This window comes from Tamandua tetradactyla, chromosome 10 (genome assembly GCF_023851605.1).
Source record: "Tamandua tetradactyla isolate mTamTet1 chromosome 10, mTamTet1.pri, whole genome shotgun sequence".
Lineage (NCBI taxonomy): Eukaryota > Metazoa > Chordata > Mammalia > Pilosa > Myrmecophagidae > Tamandua > Tamandua tetradactyla.
Window position 1 is genome coordinate 108134388 of NC_135336.1, and position 16608 is coordinate 108150995.

General features: G+C 50.1%; 1 protein-coding gene across 42 annotated transcripts in view; it reads left to right on the forward strand.

The window, feature by feature from the left end:
* PCBP3 (poly(rC) binding protein 3) overlaps positions 1-16608 on the forward strand; it is a 470825-nt gene that overhangs the window by 376264 nt on the left and 77953 nt on the right. For 2 of the 42 annotated variants that reach the window (XM_077119236.1, XM_077119234.1), the window contains one exon: positions 10666-10741. The exons of 39 other annotated variants lie outside the window; for them this stretch is intronic. The gene's annotated coding sequence lies outside the window, so the exon portion shown is untranslated. Of the gene's footprint in view, positions 1-10642; positions 10742-16608 lie in introns of all 42 variants that reach the window. One more of the 42 variants, XM_077119237.1, reaches the window with a different exon arrangement.

The window sequence follows — 16608 nt, forward strand, 5'->3', positions numbered from 1 at the left end:
AGAAAACTACAGACCAATCTCTCTAATGAATATAGATGCAAAAATCCTCAATAAAATTCTAGCAAATTGTATCCAACAACACATTAAAAGAATTATACATCATGACCAAGTAGGATTCATCCCAGGTATGCAAGGATGGTTCAACATAAGAAAATCAATTAATGTAATACACCATATCAACAAATCAAAGCAGAAAAATCACATGATCATCTCAATTGATGCAGAGAAGGCATTTGACAAGATTCAACATCCTTTCCTGTTGAAAACACTTCAAAAGATAGGAATACAAGGGAACTTCCTTAAAATGATAGAGGGAATATATGAAAAACCCACAGCTAATATCATCCTTAATGGGGAAAAATTGAAAACTTTCCCCCAAGATCAGGAACAAGACAAGGATGTCCATTATCACCACTATTATTCAACATTGTGTTGGAGGTTCTAGCCAGAGCAATTAGACAAGAAAAAGAAATATAAGGCATCAAAATTGGAAAGGAGGAAGTAAAACTATCACTGTTTGCAGACGATATGATACTATACGTCGAAAACCCGGAAAAATCCACAACAAAACTACTAGAGCTAATAAATGAGTACAGCAAAGTAGCAGGTTACAAGATCAACATTCAAAAATCTGTAGCATTTCTATACACTAGTAATGAACAAGCTGAGGGGGAAATCAAGAAACGAATCCCATTTACAATCGCAACTAAAAGAATAAAATACCTAGGAATAAATTTAACTAAAGAGACAAAAAACCTGTATAAAGAAAACTACAAAAAACTACTAAAAGAAATCACAGAAGACCTAAATAGATGGAAGGGCATACCGTGTTCATGGATTGGAAGACTAAATATAATTAAGATGTCAATCCTACCTAAATTGATCTACAGATTCAATGCAATACCAATCAAAATCCCAACAACTTATTTTTCAGAAATAGAAAAACCAATAAGCAAATTTATCTGGAAGGGCAGGGTGCCCCAAATTGCTAAAAACATCTTGAGGAAAAAAAACAAAGCTTGAGGTCTCGCGCTGCCGGACCTTAAGGCATATTATGAAGCCACAGTGGTCAAAACAGCATGGTATTGGCATAGAGATAGATATATCGACCAATGGAATCGAATAGAGTGCTCAGATATAGACCCTCTCATCTATGGACATTTGATCTTTGATAAGGCAGTCAAGCCAACTCACCTGGGACAGAGCAGTCTCTTCAATAAATGGTGCCTAGAGAACTGAATATCCATATGCAAAAGAATGAAAGAAGACCCATATCTCACACCTTATACAAAAGTTAACTCAAAATGGATCAAAGATCTAAACATTAGGTCTAAGACCATAAAACAGTTAGAGGAAAATGTAGGGAGATATCTTATGAAACTTACAATTGGAGGCGGTTTTATGGACCTTAAACCTAAAGCAAGAACACTGAAGAAGGAAATAAATAAATGGGAGCTCCTCAAAATTAAACACTTTTGTGCATCAAAGAACTTCATCAAGAAAGTAGAAAGACAGCCTACACAATGGGAGATAATATTTGGAAATGACATATCAGATAAAGGACTAGTATCCAGAATTTATAAAGAGATTGTTCAACTCAACAACAAAAAGACAGCCAACCCAATTACAAAATGGGAAAAAGACTTGAACAGACACCTACCAGAAGAGGAAATATGGATGGCCAAGAGGCACATGAAGAGATGCTCAATGTCCCTGGCCATTAGAGAAATGCAAATCAAAACCACAATGAGATATCATCTCACACCCACCAGAATGGCCATTATCAACAAAACAGAAAATGACAAGTGCTGGAGAGGATGCGGAGAAAGAAGCACACTTATCCACTGTTGGTGGGAATGTCAAATGGTGCAACCACTGTGGAAGGCAGTTTGGCGGTTCCTCAAAAAGCTGAATATAGAATTGCCGTATGACCCAGCAATACCATTGCTGGGTATCTACTCAAAGGACTTAAGGGCAAAGACACAAACGGACATTTGCACACCAATGTTTATAGCAGCGTTATTTACAATTGCAAAGAGATGGAAACAGCCAAAATGTCCATCAACAGAAGAATGGCTAAACAAACTGTGGTATATACATACGATGGAATATTATGCAGCTTTAAGACAGAATAAACTTATGAACCATGTAATAACATGGATGGACCTAGAGAACATTATGCTGAGTGAGTCCAGCCAAAAACTAAAGGACAAATACTGTATGGTCCCACTGATGTGAATGGACATTCGAGAATAAACTTGGAATATGTCATTGGTAACATAATCCAGCAGGAGTTAGAAACAGGGTAAGATAATGGGTAATTGGACCTGAAGGGATACAGACTGTGCAACAGGACTAGATACAAAAACTCAAAAATGGACATCGCAGTAATACCTAAGTGTAAAGTAATCATGTTAAAACACTGAATGAAGCTGCATCTGAGCTGTAGGTTGTTTTTGTTTTGTTTTGTTTTGTTTTGTTTTACTATTATTATTACTTTTATTTCTTTTCTCTATATTAACATTCTATATCTTTTTCTGTTGTGTTGCTAGCTCCTCTAAACCGATGCAAATGTACTAAGAAATGATGATCATGCATCTATGTGATGATGTTAAGAATTACTGATTGCATATGTAGAATGGTATAATTTCTAAATGTTGGGTTAATTTCTTTTTTTTCCGTTAATTAATAATAAAAAAAATTAACTCTAAATATGTCAAGGACCTAAGAATAGAGTTAAAACCATAAAAACCTGGAAGAAAACAGGTGGAGTCTTCATAACCTTGAATTTGACAGTGACTTCGTAGATGTGACACCAAAAGCACAAGAACAAAAGAAAAAATGGGTAACAGGGCCATCAAAATTAAATAATTTTGTTCATCAAAGGAATTTATCAAGAGAGTGAAAAAGCAACCTATAGAATGGTAGAAAATAATTGTGAACCAGTTATCTGATAAGGGTTTAATATCCAGAATATACAAAGATCTCCTGCAATTCAACAACAGAAAGACAAATAACCCAATCACAAAAGGACTTGAATAGACGTTTTCCTAAAGAAAATATACAAATGGCCAATAAGCCCTTGAAAATATGCTCATAATTATTGATCATCGTGGAGATGTAGACCAAAACCAGACTGACAGCACTTCACATCCATTAGGATGGCAGTTATTAAAAAAGAAAAAACACTAAGAGTTCCTGGAAATGTGAGCCCTCATTCATTGATGGTGGCACTGCAGAATGATGTAGTTGCTGTGAAAATCAGTTTAGTGATTTCTCAAAAAAATGGGAAATAGAATCACCATATGACCTCTCAATCCCACTTCTTAGTATATACCCAAAAGAATTGAAAGCAAGGACTCTTTGCACACCAGTGTTCATAGTGGCATTACTCACAATTGCCAAAAGATAGAAGCATCCCAAATGTCCATCACCCAAATGAATGGATAGACAAACTGTGGTGTGTACATAGGGGAATATTCTTCAGCTGTAAAAAGGAATGATGGGGTGGGCCATGGTGGCTCACTGGGCAGAGTTCTTGCCTGCCATGCCCAAGACCCGGGTTCGTTTCCTGGTGCCTGTCCATGCAAAAAAATAAAAAAGGAAATAAAAAGGAATGAGGTTTTGATGCATGTGGTAACATGGATGAACTTGAAGACATCATGTTGAGTGAAAGAAGCCAGTCAGAAAATTACAAATAATGTATAATCTCACTTATATGAAATACCTAGAAGAAGCAAATGTCATAGACAGTAGTGGTTTGTACCAGGAGCAGGTAGGGAAGAGGGAATTGCAGCTTAATGGGTGATTTCTGTTTGAGGTGATGAAAAAGGAGGGGTAATGGATGTCGGTGATGGTAGCACAACATTCTGAATATAATATCATTACTGGATTTTACACTTAAATGTGGTTAAAAGGGAAATTTTGTATAATTGGGATGCTTACCGGAACCCACTAGGACAACAGGATAGAGACCAGAACCCACTAGGACAACAACCCACTCAGATGACAGAATAGAGACCAGAACCCACTAGACGACAGGATAGGGACCAGAACCCATTAGGACAACAGGATAGAGACCAGAACCTACAGGGATGACAGATAGAGACCAGAACCCACTAGAATAACAAAATAGGGAACAGCACCCACTCAGATGCCCAGTAGAGACTGTAGCCCACCCAGACTGTAGGCGCAGCCAGTCCTGCGTGGGCTGGTGTTTCTGCTTGCTGAGGCTGTGGGAATGCAATATGCCATTAATCAGTTGGCTTTTACACAGGATTTATTGTTACAAGTTTACAGTTCAAAGGTCGTAAAAATGTCAAATTTCAGCATCAAGAAGAGGATACCTTCACTCAAGAAAGGCTAGTCACGTCTGGGTTTTCTCTGTCATCTGAGAAGGCATCTCCTGGTCCTGTGCTCCCCTGTTGCATTGCTTGCAGCTTTTGATTCCAATGACTTTCTGTATTGGTCTCCACGCATCTCCCACTGTTTGTGTCTAGTCATCTGCTCTCGGTTTGAGCTGTTTAAGAATTCCAGCAAAGACCCACCTGACACCAGCCCACGTGTGCTTGGACACGGACCTGCTCGGGCTTCTGTCTAACTCTCCTGTAGTCTGAGGCTCGGTTGGCCCGGGCCGCCTTTCCTGCTCATCTCCAGTTGGGTTCTAGTTTGTTTATCTGGGTGTTTAAGTTGCAAGGCCCTTGCCAACCCCTCAGTAAAACATTCTAAGGTGCTGCTATTTATCCAGGGCCAAAGCTTAGAGACTGAGAATCTATTTTAAAGCATATCCTTAATACAAATTCACAAATGCTGTGTAGGATCTGAGTTCAAGTGCCCCTCTGGCAGTTGTCAAGGAAACATGCTCATTTTTTAACAGCCACAAAATAATTGTTCACCCAGGTGACTTAATTAGGATCAGAGGGCCATGTATGAAAGCAGGCTCGACATCTTCATTCTTCTTGTTACCACCTTCTCTCCTGCCTTGTCCAAACGTCTGGTTTTTTTGTTTTTTTGTTTTTTTTTCCGGAAATCGCAGCTCAAAATGTTTAATCCCTGCTTGGCCCAATTCCTCAGCCTGCCGTGCTGTGTGTGATCTTTGCTTTGCTCTCCTTTCCAGGAGGGATGTAAGAGTGCTCCAACCTTGAGGTGTCTGTTTAGGGTCATGTCAGTGACTAGTCACAGAGGAACTGGCGCGTGCCATGGACCTACTGTGATTTTGAGGGGGGCTGACCACAGGCCGGAGGTGGCAGCTGGCCCGGCCCCTCAGAATGCCGTGGGTGCCACCTCCACTTGGGCCCATGGAGAGCCCAGTCTGAGCTTTCTCAGCTCAGGTCTGCATCTCCTCCCAGCCATCCCAGATGCTAGGAGCGGAGCTGCCCATCCCTACTTCCTCCACCCTGGCTGCACTCCCTGGGACATGATCTGAGTGACCTATCAGAGGTATGGGAAGAAGGTTCTGGAAACCACGCAGCAGGGGAGGGCTGGCAGCCTCTCGGCCCTGGCCTCCGGCGCTGCCCCTCCTCGGTGCGAACCCACACTTGGAGCAGATTAGAGCCCTGGAGGTGGGGCGGGAACCACGAGGTTGGGCCTGTCAGCACCCACGGGAGGTAAGGAAGAGACGTGGGCCGCGCAGATGCCAAGAGGGAGGAGGCAGTCGGCAGGGTCAGGGAGGGTGTGGGCATGCCCCAGCCCTCTGCCAACGCCTCCTACTGCCCCCCACTGCCTGAGCTCCAGTTCTTCCTGGTGACCCTGCACTGTCATCCCTTTCAGTCACCTTTCCAGGAATTCACCCTTAGGGGTCCGCCATTCTCCCTTCCCAGTTTCCTGCCCCCGCCTCTCGTTCAGCTCCGGGCTTAGCTTTTGGTTCATTTATCTCGTGTGTCTTTCACCCAGAAGGCACACTCCCTGAGGGCAGGGCTGTGACTGGTCTTCTGCTGGGGTCCGTGCCTGGAGCAGCGCCCGGGTGAGCGGGAGCTCAGCAGAGACCCGCAGGGTGGGTGGCCTGTGCCCTTCACAGCCCCGTGGGTACCCTGGGCCAGGTGGATGCGGGCAAGACCAGGTTCTCAGAGCTTGAGTGCATTGTATTACAGAACGATCCTGCAGTAGCACGGGAGGCAGGGAGCCCTGGATAAATGCATTCTGGCTCTCCCAGGGTGTGTTGGAACAGGTCCCTGCCCAAGTGGCTTTAGGGAACCCTGGACAGCTGGCCTTCCCCACCCGCCTGCTAGTCCTGAGGCCCTTCCCATTTGAGGTGGTAACAGCTGGCCCATCCCTCTGCCCAGAGGAGGACAGCTGGCCCTTATTATGCAGAATCCCCCTGTGTATATTCCAGCTTCTCTTACCTTGAGCCCGTTTTGTGGCCGTCAGGGTGGCTGAAGGCACCCTCCTCCTGATGCACCTGGCCCCCTTGCTGCCATCGACACGCTGCTGTGGATGCACCATGGAGTACCTCCCCCTGGGCGCTACGGGCTCCTTGGGCACTGCTCCATAGTTTGTCCAAGGCTGGTGGAGGGCACTGAGTTTCAGTCTGTGGAGCAGCAGGTGGGTGGCGTGGGATGACCCCGGGTCGGGCGCTGGGATAACCTGGACTCCAGAGATGGTGGGCCGGCCTGGGCAGGGCAGGTGGGCAAGACAGCACCTCAGCTGGGCGGGGCTGCAGCCCTGCCTCCCAGGTCGACCTACACAGGCTTGTCCCGAGGAAGCGGGAGGGGGGTACTTCCCTCTAACACAAGGACATTTTTAAAAGCTGGCCAAAAAAGGGCGTGCTCTGTGGTCACAAACCCTGGCTGCTCACCAAAGGGTTTCTGAAACCAGGTCGCCCAGGGAAGGCCAGTCCCAGGGCCCAGCTGCTGTGCAGCTGCCCCCTCAGCCCGCCTGTGAGCACGTGCCTCATGCTGGCGTTGTCCAGAGCCCAGGGTCCCTGTCAGTGGGCACTGCAGGCACAGGGCTCGCCACGTCAGGGGCACGTGGAGGGACCATCAGGCCTCCGGGCACTGCCCACAGGCGCCCAGGCAGGCTCTGCGCCCTCGTTTGGGTGAGAGCCTAGATGTGTCCTTCCTCACCTAGTCAGGTGACCTCATCTTCAACCTGTGAATTTCATCCTTTTTCACTGCTTCTCAAATCATGGTGGTCTTTTGAGTGCCTTGTGTATTTCAGAGTTTCAGAGAAAAAGTAATGAAGCAATTTGATTCACATCCCCTTCCTAAACTTGAAGTTAAGATCAATTCCTGATTTTCCTGCTCTTAGGTTCTTTTTCACATTAGAGAGGGTGCGTAGGCAGGAGCTGCATTAGCCAACATTACTTAAAATTGAGCGCTTCAGTTTCAGTGACCTGTTCACACACCAGGTCATGACTCACGTGTTCAGTGTGCATCGTGTGGTTGTGACTCATGTGGACTTTATCCTTATCTACCAAAACAGCTCCAAACAAGAAGGACCAAGGCTCCTTGGAGAAGCGGCTGATCCCAGAGCCCAGGCAGGGCACGAATAAGACCAGCCTGGAGCAGTAAGAAAGAGAATGCGGGTGTGCTCACCCCTGCCCCCAGACAGCGGAATATGGAGAACCTTAAAGGGACACAGAAACAGACCTGAAAGACCGTCCAGTAGCCAAACAAAGCAAATAATGTAGGATCTATTATGACCCAAAAGTTCAGATACTGCTATAGTTAAATGACAGACTACATATAAATTACAATGGCATTTCTGGTAAAACATGTGCCTCCTGGGCCCTCCAAGAGGTAGAGCTTAGTCACCTTTCCTGAGTGTGTCCCTAATAGAGAATAGGGAAGACAGAAGCTTCATGGCCAAGAAACTCAACAGACACAGCTTGACCCCAGGATCAGTCCACCATGCCCAGGGCTGTCCAGCTGCGGTGACCCCCTTGGGACACAATCCCAGAGCGGGACTGCCCTCTGTGGCTCCTCTGCCTCTGTCAGCCCCTCCAGTTGCTCCCTGATGTGGTCTCCACTCAGGGCTGCCCCCAGCCTTTCCCAGGCCCCTCCCCTGTGCTCCTCCCCACCGTGTACTTCCACTACGCTCCGCCGTCCTCTTCCCCGTGCGCTTCCCCAGTGCTCTCCCGTGCCCCTCCCCATGCCCTTCCCCCATGCACTTCCGCAGTGCTCCCTCTGTGCTCCTCCCCCATGCACTTCCCCAGTGCTCCCCCGTGCCCCTCCCCATGCCCTTCCCCCATGCACTTCCGTAGTGCTCCCCCTGTGCTCCTCCCCCATGCACTTCTGCAGTGCTCCCTGTGTTCCTCCCCCATGCACTTTCGCAGTGCTCCCTCTGTGCTCCTCCCCCATGCACTTCCGCAGTGCTCCCCCATGCCCCTCCCCTGTGCTCTGCATCTCCCATCCCCATATCTGTTCCCAATAGTATTTAGCTTGGTGGTGACCCCACCTGCTCCTCAGTCCTTCCTCTGCTCCCCAGTCCTTCTGCTTCCTTTGGCCTTGCCACCCTGTCCCACTTGAGGTAGCTGTGCCCTAAGTGTTCGGTCCCTTTCCCTCTGGCCTCCCCAAGGGCCTGGCTGCTGCAGGCCCTCCCTTTCTCTGCCCTCCGGTGTGTGAGCAGCTCCAGCCTAAAATCACGCCCCCTTGACCATGCCCGGTGCCACCACTGGCCCTTGCTCCCTCTGAGAACCAAGGTCCCAGCACTGTTCCTACTGTCACAGCCACTTCCTCTTCTTCCATTTTTGCCCCTGACCAGGCCACCAGACCACTCTCATCACAGTCACCCAGGACCTGCGCGTGACCAAGGCAGAGATGGATTTTCAGTCGCTACTCATGGCCTCTGGACACAGGTCGCCTTCCGTCACCCAGCGGGCGAGGGCGCCGCCCCAAACCAGATAGCTGGGTCCCAGCCCTGCCTGTAGCTTTGTGACCTTGAACCTCTCCTTACTGCCTCTGGGCCCCTGTGGGTTTGAGCTATTAAATGTGAATAATAACAGCGCCTGCCCCTAAAGTAGCTGAAGGAGTGAATCAGTTAATTATATGATAAACTTGGAATAGGGCCAGGCACGTAGCCATACTGCCTGTGTGTTGGCTGTGACCTCCTCCTCGCCGTCCTGGTGCCCCCTGCCTGACCCTAAACAAATTTTGGAGGCCCAGGGGCCTCCAGGCGGCCTGGTGGCAACACCAGGCGAGGGGGTGAAGATGCTGGAACATCCCGCCCTGTGGGAAGTCTCCTGCCAGGAGCTTAAAAATGTGAGTCCACTGACCCAGAGCTTGTATTTCTGGGAGTACATTCGAGGCAAATAAAAGGACAGAAAGAGGTCTGCCCGAAAGTCACCGTTAGAGCCACTTTTAACATAACAATTGGAAATGCCTGAAATGTGCAACCACTGCCGATTCTGCACCTACACTCAAAATGGTCAGTTATGTGGATCTAAAGATATTGACGTGAACAATACTTAGTGTTTAATGTTAAGTGAGAAAATAAAACAAACATGGATGGTTTGATCCGATTTTTCTTAAAAGTATAACCACAGACATACTAGGAAAAGTCCACCTGGGTAGGCTGTGGCTGGCAATGATAGTGAGGGTACTTTTTTGCATAAATGCATTTTTTTTCTGTAATGAATAGTCATCCTTATATTACTTAATTTTTTTTTTCTATAATGGAAAATCAGGCCGACTCTGCTGATTAGTAAGATGTACAGACTCTTGCTCTCTGTCTGTCTTCCTGGTGTGAGAAGAGGACATACGCTCGCACACGCAGAGCCGATGCTGCCCCTGGCACAGCATGTGTCCCTTTCTTTCATGCCTAGCAATTCCTTTTTGTGCTCATATTTTTACAACTCCCCATGCGTGTGTGTCTTTATTATTTTCTGCGTCTGGTTTAGTGTAAGCTAGTGGGTAACAGGTGGGGCTGGAGGGTAGCTTTCTCTGGCTCGGAGGCCCAGGTCACCCAGTGCTCCCGGGAGGACAGTGTGCGCCCTCTCGACCTTCTCTCACGGGTCCCGAGAGCCTGAGCTCTTGGACCCTGCGTCGGGTCATTGTGTCCCACTTTTCCCAGATCAGCATGTGAATATCAGGATGGCTTTCACAGATAGAACATGTTCTTCTGTTTCTAAGCATACCCTTAAGGCCGGGCCCAGAAATGCTAGATTATGTCGTAGAAAAAAACTGGGGAAAGGAGAGAGAATTTTGCATTTGTGCCAGCTCAGATCCTTGTGGTGGTGAAGAGTGCCCCCGTCCCGCAGTTTCCGGGGAGCCCTGCACCCGCTGCCCGTCACACCTGGGACAAGCCCATGGTAGGCTGTGGAGACCAGTGTTGCGCGCTGCCTGGCCGGCCTGTGAGCACACAGCCCACAACTGTCATGGCAGCGTGTCTGGAGAGTTGCGTTTTGATTCAAACTGGACCCTGGGGTTTTACCTCCACCCCCCCCACCCCCCCATTGCAAGGCCTAAGTGCTCCAGTGTGGTCCTGCAGGCACACTGTTTTGTTCAGTGGCCCCTTTGTGGGGAAAGGCGTCATTGAAATGACAGCACATCGGTGCTGGCCCACCCCTCCCAGGAAACCGAGGGATTTGGGTGAAAAGTAGGTCACATGTGCTTGGTCCCATGTCACGAGGGTTCCAACCTGAGGCCAATGGGATTGTAGCTTTCTTCGGTTTAGAACAAACATCACTCTGATTTTTCTCCTTTAGCATTTTCCATCTTCTCTAAACAGGGAAAGAGTGACCATCTGTCTGAAATCCACATCAACCCCAATCCTTCCTGGCCTTGCAGAGCTGCTTTGTTCTGAGGTAAGGAGATTTTAGGAGGGTTCTCAGGGAGGCATGAGTCAAATCCATTGAAGGGCATCTAAGGAGGGTGGTGGATTGCGATGGCATTGGTGTGGGAAACCACCTCTGAGCCCAGCCTCAGGAGCCCTGGCTGCCCTTGAAAGGCAAAGGGGCAAGCAGAGTAACCGTGAGACGTTGTCTAGATGGCGGGGTTGTAGCAGTGCACCAATCTTTCTCTGTGATGAAAAGAATGGAAAATATATGTTATATTTATAAATAGTTTTATTTAGACATTCAAATAATGCTATTCATGGAAGGTCCTCTGTTTTAATAATATGGCTAATTTCTAAGAGTCGACGTCAATTGTTAACATTTAGTAACGTTACAGTGTTATTTATAGAGAAATAAATGCCAGGTTTGCAGATGTTGCGGGGATGTATGGCTGGGAGATAATTCTCACCCATGGAAATCTTAGTGTGACCCTAGTGGTACCAGGGTCCCATGCCTCAGTTAGCAGTGCCTTTGACCCTGTCTTTGTTGGATGGCACCAACTTCTGAAATGAGCAAGTGAGTGAGTGGCTTCCACTCTCAGAAAAGCACTGTAAAATTAAAGCATCAGAATAAAATTAATACATGTACCATTAGTAAGTGGAGAACACACACTTTGGAAGCGTGATGGTTACATTGAAAAAATATAACAACCTTTTCTTGTCTTGGGAAGGCCAAGGATCATGATTCAAGAAGGAATCATGGTAGAGCTGCAGGATGTGTAACCGTTTTAAAGTGTTTCTAGAGCAAGCGTGAGTTTTGTAGCTTATAAATAACAGAATGTTGTATTTTCTGCTTGTACTGTAAATGAGCTGAAGTTCCTAATAGAAAGACCCTGGTGCACAGAACTTGGCATGTCAGGAGGAGAACACAGCCTGTCCACGGCCGTGGCGGGCAGCCACTGGTGCTGCACTTGGGCACGTCCCGCCTTCCTGCTGGATTTGCCAGAACCGAAGCCACAGTGGTATCTGGTCTAAGCATCTTCTGTCAGAGAAAAGGTTTATTTTTTGCCATTTCAAAGATAAAATCTTTCAGCTTTGTGTTTTAACCAGCTTTCCGGGAAACACCACTTCTCTAGAATTACGGCCGAGCCCACAGTCCTTAATGGCTTCTAAATGAAAAGCTTTATGTTGTAAATATTCTGTGTGTTGGTTGTAAGAAATGTTAGTTGCACCCTTGTGACAAAAGAAGATTTTCTATTCTTGAAAGCAATGCTTTATAAAAATATTCAGCATTTAGGATAATAGCAAGTTCCTTCCAACTGCAGCCTTTGAACTAATCTTAACGTAGTCTTTTAAAAGGGAATTTCTTGGGAAAGGGATTTTTTTCTACTATTTCGTTAAGACAGAGCAGAAAAATTCAGTGTTTTTAATATTAATGATTATTAATGCATCTGTCATGCTTGGAAGAAGTCCCATGGATTTTGGGGGGGAGGTTAGGGGGTTGGGGGGGCATGGGTAGACTCTGGGAATCAAACCTGTGTCTCCAGCATGACAGGCGAGAATTAGTACCATGGATTTTTGATGCAGGTTTAACATCTGTCTCTTCTCTCCTATCCACCCAACGTAAGCCCCAACACCTCTGCGTAGTATGAAGCCCGTCTTCTGTGTGCAGTGGGAAAGGAGACGCTTGTGCGTGTGATGACTGAACGTACCCACGTTAATACAGGTTAAAATTACAGTCTTCCCCCACTCCTGCCCGGGACAGCCTTCAGGGGAGAAAGAAGTACTGCTTTCTCTAGAAGTAAAACCTGTACCCTGGCAAGCACTTTAGGGTGTTTATTGTACCTTACTTATTGGCAGAATATATATATTTTTTTTTTTGAAAAATATTACAAATGTACCAATGTAGAGTGACAAAGTTAGGTCTCCTTTGTGCTTTTCAAAAGACTCTCCTAATACATAAGCCGGGGGCACGTGTGCCCTGGTCATCAGGGTGTGTGGCACTCCGTAAACAGGGACCCCCTTCCTTCTTGGGGGCTCCTGGTGTCGCCTCGCAGTGCCGCAGACTGCGACACAGGCCAGCCCTGTCCTCTCTTCGGCTGGGAGAGTGAAGGGAACAGGCTGGTTTCTGGGCCTCACCCTCACTCTTGGGTCTGATTCACGTGGGCTTCGGAGCAACCGCGCAGACTTGGGGCTGACTGCCATGGCCTCGAGCCCCGTCTGAGCGCCCCACCTGATGAGCTGGCGTCCCGGGTGCGCTGTGCTCTGGACAGAAAGCAAAAGCACATGCCGTTGCACTGAGGAGCCCGCAGAGCAGGTTGTCGCCATGCAGGGGCGCAGGGAAGGGACAGGGGCCGGGAGCTCGGCACAGCGTGAGCCTCTGAGGCAACGTCCTCATTTTGGCCCAGGTGGACTTAGGGGCTGTCGGGGTCAGGAGGGCTAAGAGGACCGGAAATCCCCTGGGCTCTGTAACTGGGGGTCAGCAGGCCGAGGGCGCAGGCCAAGGGCCATGTAGGGGAGAGCCGGTGCGCTCGGCCTGTCCCTCAGCCTACTCCATGCCAGCTGGGAAGCAGCTGGTCTCATTCTCTCTGCGTGTTGGCTGCTCTGAGGTGATGAGATGGCATGGGCAGGGCTTCTTGAAGTGTGGTCCCTGGGCCGTCAGCATCACCGTCATCTGAGAGCTTTCTAGAGATGCCCACTCTCAGGCCCACCCCAGACTGTCTGTCTGAGTCAGAAGCTCCAGGTGGGGCCCACTGCCTGCGATTTCACAAGCCCTGCAGGGGACGCCGAGGACACATTGGTGGGACCCGAGAAGATAAAAGCTTAATTGCGGAGTAAGGGGGGGCTTTCTCCACCTCCCTGGGTAACATGGCCTTCAGCTTCCTCCAGAACAGCTGACTGTGTCTATGTGTGTCCACGTATGTGTCCAAGTGTGCGTGTGTCAGTGTGTGCACACAACATAGGCTCGTGTGAGGGCCCCATGTGTGTACAGGCAGAGACTGGAGGAGAGTGCTTCACAACTGTTTGGCTAAAAATGAAATTGGGAAAAGGCAATCAGCTCAACCAGTGAATTTCTGCTGTGCAAAGAAGGGTGTGAGTGATCATCGAACGCGCGCCCTCTGTGTCTTCTCCGTCCCTCTGCGTCTTCTCCGTCCCTCTGCGTCTTCTCCGTCCCTCTGCGTATTCTCCGTCCCTCTGCGTCTTCTCCGTCCCTCTGCGTATTCTCCGTCCCTCTGCGTATTCTCCGTCCCTCTGCGTCTTCTCCGTCCCTCTGCGTCTTCTCCGTCCCTCTGCGTCTTCTCCGTCCCTCTGCGTCTTCTCCGTCCCTCTGCGTATTCTCCGTCCCTCTGTGTCTTCTCCATCCCTCTGCGCTGTGGCTGCCCGGTGAGGGGCGAGGCTGCGGGGTAGGCGGTGCCTGGGAGAGAGGGCCCCACAGCCAGCAGGCCGCCCGGGTGGACATGCGCCACCAGCCTCCTCCCAGAGCGCTCAGCCATCAGGCCGAGGTCCAAGCGCGTCGCTTAAACTTGCCTGGCTTCTTTGCAGAGCCCCTCAGGCTTGCGGGAGGGGTCAGCAGGAGCAAGAGCTGTGAGCTTTCCAGACTGGCCAGGCAGACCGGGCGCTTGGCGGGAAAGTAAAGGAAGTTGCAGGGCCTCTGACCCTGGAGAGACGAGGAGCTGATTTTTACACTCTTTGAGCCTTGGCAGGGATATGCTTCATGAAGCCTTACCAGACAGTGAAAATAACTTGGATGTTTGAGTGTGAGTTTAACTTTAAAAGCCCTGATCAAGTGCACTGATAGTAGCATTGCCAGCAGATACTAGTCCGCAAAAACGAACCAGTGCCAGGCAGTACCTTCTGTGTTGCCCCACCCCCAGTGGCCTCTGTGTCCACTGCCCACTGTCCACAGGAGAGGGCTGAGGACACTGCTGTGCCGGGAGCATGGAGGCCAGGGCTGCCCCGGGGTGGGGGACAGGAGGCCAGAAGAGGGCTGCGGGGCCGCTCCCCAGAGGGCTGGGCCTGCTTGCCTCCACCTCGGGGCTTGAGAAGGAGCGTCCCCTTGCCCCACCTCCCAGGACCCTGCAGCGACAGTGTGGGGGTCCGCAGAGCCCCAGGTCTCTTGTCCATGCCAGCGCTGGGCCACCTCACAGCTGCTTCCGTTTCCTATGGGGCTCTTCATTCGGTACTGTGGGCGCTGCCCTGGAGGTGGGGGTGGGCGCGGGCTCAGGTTGGTGTGCTTTGTATTGCACTCAACCCGGGAGATAGGCCAGGGTCCTTATCGCCCTATGCCTTTGCTGAACAGGGAGAAAAGAGTCACGGACGGACTTAGGAAAAATGGCCCAGCTCACGTATGTTCACAGTAAGCAGTTCATGCTTACACTCGGGTGGGGTGGGGTCTGCACTCAGGTGGGGGTCACACTCACACGTGAGGTGAGCAGGAGGCTGTGGCAGAAACCCGAGGAGGGGGAAGAGGCTGCAGAGGCGGCTGGCAAGCTGTGCTGCCTCGCGGGAACACCTTGGCTCCTGCACCTCCTCGTCTGTGGGGCCGATGGCCAGGCATCTCCTGCCGGGAGGCCCGGTGACCACGCCCTGCGGGGCACCTCTGGAGCAAGAGCAGTGCCTGCCGTCCTCTGGGAGCGGAGCATCTGGCCTGGGCGGGGCTGTTGGGGGCTAAGGGACAGGTCGTCAGAGACAGGGGGTCACACTAGCCCCCGTGTGCACCAGGCTAGCCCCCGTGTGTACCCACTGCGGCCTGGGCTGCAGACTGCCCTCCTGCTTGCACGGAACAGCGGGCCGGCTCTCTTGGTGCACAAATCCCCCGCCCCAGTCCTGGAGGTGCTGCCCTCCTGTACTGCCCTTTTCCCGGCTGTCTTCTACCGCAGAAGGCACCTTGAGGATGTTTCCTCCATGGCCCCGACCTCCTAAAACCGCCTGGGGACCAGCCCTGGCTCGCAGCCTCCTCCTGTGCTCTCCACAAGGCCCTGGGGCGCCGCACGTCCACTTTCCCTGGCTCCCCGGACGCCGCCATCCGTTGGTCTTCCTTGCCACTCCTTCACCTTCTTCGTGAGTCTCCTGCACTCTTAGCTCCTTCCCTTGGCGGGGGGTAGGGGTGGCCGTGGCCCTGTCCTCTGCCTGTGTTCACAGCCCTGAACCTGCAACTGCCAAGCTAAGGTGGGGAGAGGAGACGCAGTCACTAAAAGTAGTCCAGACAATGGTGAGAAAGCGGGAGAAGGAAGCCTACACAAAAACACACTCTTGGGCCAGAGTAATTAAAACCATCGGGCAGGAATTGGTGGGTGGGGTGGGACAGATTCAGAAGTAGACCGTATATGGGGGCTGGGAGGCTTAGAGTCGGAGTAAGTCAGCAGGAACTAATACACTATCGATGATGGCATTGGATCATTAGATATCTATTTAAGAAACAAACGCTAGACTTAGAACTTCCCCTCATGCCAAATAAGTATATTGAGATGGACTCATGAGCTGAAGGTAAACATAACCATGAAGGATCCATGGGAAATGCTGAGTTCGCTAAACAGTCTTTTGCATCCTAAGCAAAGTGCACATCCCAGAGACATGGAAGATAAGCAGACTTAAATGAGTACAAGGTCACCACGCCAGCACACCGGGCCGCCCACCTTAGGCCCGAGGGAGCAGCTCACACAGCAGGCCAGGGAATGTTCAAGGGCAGTGCAGCGTGGGAGCAGCGGCGGCGTGGAGGGGGGCGGCGTGGAAGGGAATGGCATGGAGGAAACCGTGTGGAGGACGGCTGTGTGGGGCGGGGGCGGCCTGGAAAGAGGACGGTGTGGAGGGGGAAGGCATGGAGGGGGCGGTTGGAGGGGGATGGCGTGGAGGAGGGCGGCGTGGAGGGGGCGGTGTGGAGGGGACAGCATGAAGGGG